Below are 3,623 nucleotides of genomic sequence, written 5' to 3' on the forward strand. Positions count from 1 at the left end.
CCTTCCTTCCTTCCTTCCTTCCTTCCTTCCTTCCTTCCTTCCTTCCTCCCTTCTTTCTTCCTCCCACTCTCCTTCCCTTCCTCTTTTCTTTCTTCCTTTTTTTCCTATTGCATAGTATAGTGCCTGTAATACAGCAAGCACTTAATAAATGTTTGTTCATTCCTTGTTTATAGGAGAGTAAGTTAGATGAGCATTGGATTTGGAGTGAGGAAGACCAGAGCCTGAATCCTGCCTTAGACCCTTTGCAGCTCTATGACCTCTATCACAGGCAATTCACTTGATTTCTCAGTTTTCTTATTTGTTAAATGGGTATAATAACAGTATAGACCTCACAGGGTTGTTGTGATGATAAAATGAGGTAAACAGATGGACACAAGCACAGTTAAAGCCCAAGATCTATGCTATCATTACCATTACACACAATCCTCAGTCTAGTACAGCATCCCAGATCTTTGACAATCTGGTTCCAACCTAGATTGACAGATTTAGTTCATATCTTCCACATACAATTGCTCCCCTACAGTCAAACTTAATGCTTAAACATGCTTTGAAAGGAAATTCTCTACCTATGGTAAAAGAACGAACCTGGAGCCCTGAGAGTGGACTATCCCAGTGAGTCAAGGATAAGAACCTGTTTCCTGACTCCCAATCCAATGTTCAGTCCAATACATTAATTAACCTCTCCAGCCATTAATCCATCCCCCAGCATTTGGCAAGCATTTGTGAAGTGCCTACCCTCTGTCTGACATTGGGGATGAAAAGACAAAAGTAAACAGCCTGTTCCTGCATTTAAGGAGCTTACTTTCTAATGGAGGGGACAACTTGTGTGTCTGTAGATATAGAATAGTTGTGTAGTAGAAACAAGGTAACCCTGGAGAGGTAGGCACCAGCAACTGGTGGGACTGGGCAAAGTCTCCTTCATGTAGAAAATGGAGTTTGAACCAATCCTTGAAAGAAGCCAGAGATTCAGAGGTGGAGGTGAGGAAGGAGAGCATTCCACACATGGGGGACAACTAATGCAAAGGTGTAGAGGTGGGAAATGAGGTTATGGAGGAGCAGATAGACCAATGTGTTTGGACTTTGGAACATATTGTGGAGACTTATGTGTGAAAAGAGTGGAAAGACAGGGAGAGCTTTGCATTGCAGACACTGGAGTGTACATTGGATCCTAGAGATAGTAGGGTGCCATTAGATCTTCTTGAGCAGGCACTGGAATGGTCAGAGCTGAGCTTTAAATATGGAACAAGTGGAAGGGTGAGCTCACATCGTGATATCTCTCCTGAGAGGGAGGAAGTATGATGTTATGGTTATAATATATGCCCCTTATAGAAGGATTCTAAACATGGGAAAGCCTTCTGATGAACTGTTATTTGTAGCTCTTTGTCTGCCTCATAACATCCCAATTTCATGAAGTTAAAGGGGGCCTTAGAGGCAATTTAATCCAATCCACCCTTGAAAAAGAACCCATTCTCTCTATAACATCCCTAATAAATGATCATCTAGCCCTTGCTTGAAGCCCAAGAAGAATGTTTTAATTCCTAAGTTAGAATTTTTTAAAAATTGGCACCTGTCATTGTTAAGACATTCCCCCTTCCTAATATTAGACTTCAATAACTTTCTCTGAAATGTCTCTCTTTCCTGACCCTCCCCCCCCCCCCCAATCTATCTTGGTCTGCTCTCTGCGGCCAAGAAGCACAAGTCTTATCCTTCTTTTTATGACCATCTTCCCTCCCACCTCCAAAACCATTTTCTTCTCCACACTAAGTATTCCTATTCCTTTAATGTATTCTCATGTGACATGTTCTTCAGTCCCTTAACCAACCCAACTTCTTCAAGTCCCCATCCAACTTGTGTATACTTTCTTCGACAGTGCTCAGAAGTGAACACAATGCTTTGGATAGAGCATGACCAAGGCATAATACGATGGTAAGCTTGTTTTCTTTGTATTGATGCTGCTGGCAGATGACATGAGCCTTCTTTGAGTTTCTGTGTTATATTTTTGACTGATGTGGAGCTTGTGATTCACGAATATCCTCAGATCATTTACATAAAAGTCATGTCCAATCATGATTCCCTTGTTTTGCACTTATAAAGTTGTTTAAAAATACAGTCATAGGACTCTGCATTTATTTCTATTAAATTGTAACCTACTAGTTTCTATTCATCATTTGAGCCCATGGAGAATGGCTTGAATCCTGATATTGGATCCATCATGTTAGTTGTTCTTTCTTTGATGATTTGTGCCATCTTTAAATTTGATGAACCTTCCATTTTGGTTTTCATTAAAGTCATTGATAAAAATATTGAACAAGATAGGGTTAAGGGCAGATTCTGAGACTTTCTACTAGAGACTTCCATCTGAACTGACATGGGGTCATTAATGGTTCAAAGTCATTGATGACTGACCATCAATGCTATCAAGGACTACTCTTTGAGTCTCTGGTTATTGATCTGGTTCCTGGGTCCTTTCTTTCCTCTGTGCTCTTGGGATCACAGTGTTTAGAGCTAGAAGGAACTTTCATGGTCTTTTCATCTACCCCCTTAAGAGATGAAGAAAATGAGTCCCACAAGAGTGATGTGACATGACCAAGGTTACATGGATAGGTAGTAACTCAAATCTTGGGCTTTTGCCACTATATACGACTTACCTCTTTTTTTCTCTTTCCCTTCTTTTCCCAGAAATCTTCACATTTGTCGAGGTATAAGCCATCTATATGGCTCTCTCTGGATCTTAGGTTATAATAAAGTTGTTCTGCAAATTAGGCTTTGGGGCTTAGTCTTGAAGGATATATACCCTCAAACCTTAAACTTGATCCTAATGAATGGAAATGAATGCATGATTAAAGATTCTGTCAAATCAAATTAGTACCTTGATCTTTATTTCAGTAAGTGGAATGACTGAATCTATAAGCAGCTACTTTGTGTCCAACATAGGACAGTGTGATGTCAACAGTGGGAAGGTCACTGGCCACAGTATGAACAGTACCGAGGAATATACTATGTAACTGGCCTTGGTGCTGAAACCTCCTCTGGAGCTAGAAATTGGTTCACTGACCTTGGCACTCTACTGATCTTCTATCTACGGATCTGGTCCAAGGCTTTGTTTATAAATTGGCCTAGTCCCTAAGGCAATTTGAAAGCTGTCTGTAAAGGGAAACAAACCACTTGACCTACACTTGTCAAAGACATTTTTTCTGAATGGAAAGGATATAAATAACTTGTAGGTGAGAAAACAAATTCAGAGAGGTTAACTGATTTATCCCAGGCCACAGAGCTGGTGAATTGCAAAGTTAGAACTACAGTATACTCATTCTTGCCTTGAGGAAGACAATACTTTTACACAAGCCAGGCTGGTGGCGGGGAACACTACCAGATGGTACAGAATTTATCACTTATCTGTGCCTATGGATGAGGATTGATTCAGGCAAGCCAGCTGACTCAGTTTGGAAACTGTTGTTTTGGATGCCAAGGTATGGATGAATACTGTGGAATGCATGGAATGCACTCTGCAAGTGCATTAAATATTATTTTTATTATTAATATCAAAGAGGGCTTACAAAAAAGACCTTTTATTATTGAGTTGGACTAGATGACCACAGAGGGAACCTCAGAGGTCATTTAGC

At 40.3% G+C, this 3,623-nt stretch overlaps 1 long non-coding RNA gene across 1 annotated transcript in view; it reads left to right on the forward strand.

Moving 5' to 3' along the window:
* LOC138169754 (uncharacterized) overlaps positions 1-2,810 on the forward strand; it is a 7,155-nt gene extending 4,345 nt beyond the window's left edge. Inside the window, exons 2-3 of the long non-coding RNA XR_011170455.1 lie at positions 1,871-1,926; positions 2,680-2,810. This is a non-coding gene — a long non-coding RNA (uncharacterized lncRNA). The remainder of the gene's footprint in view (positions 1-1,870; positions 1,927-2,679) is intronic.
* The last annotated feature ends 813 nt before the right edge of the window (positions 2,811-3,623 follow it).

The sequence above is a fragment of the Petaurus breviceps genome, unplaced genomic scaffold (assembly GCF_028583685.1).
Source record: "Petaurus breviceps papuanus isolate PSGF00001 unplaced genomic scaffold, PetGlider_PUasm1.0 373, whole genome shotgun sequence".
NCBI lineage: Eukaryota > Metazoa > Chordata > Mammalia > Diprotodontia > Petauridae > Petaurus > Petaurus breviceps.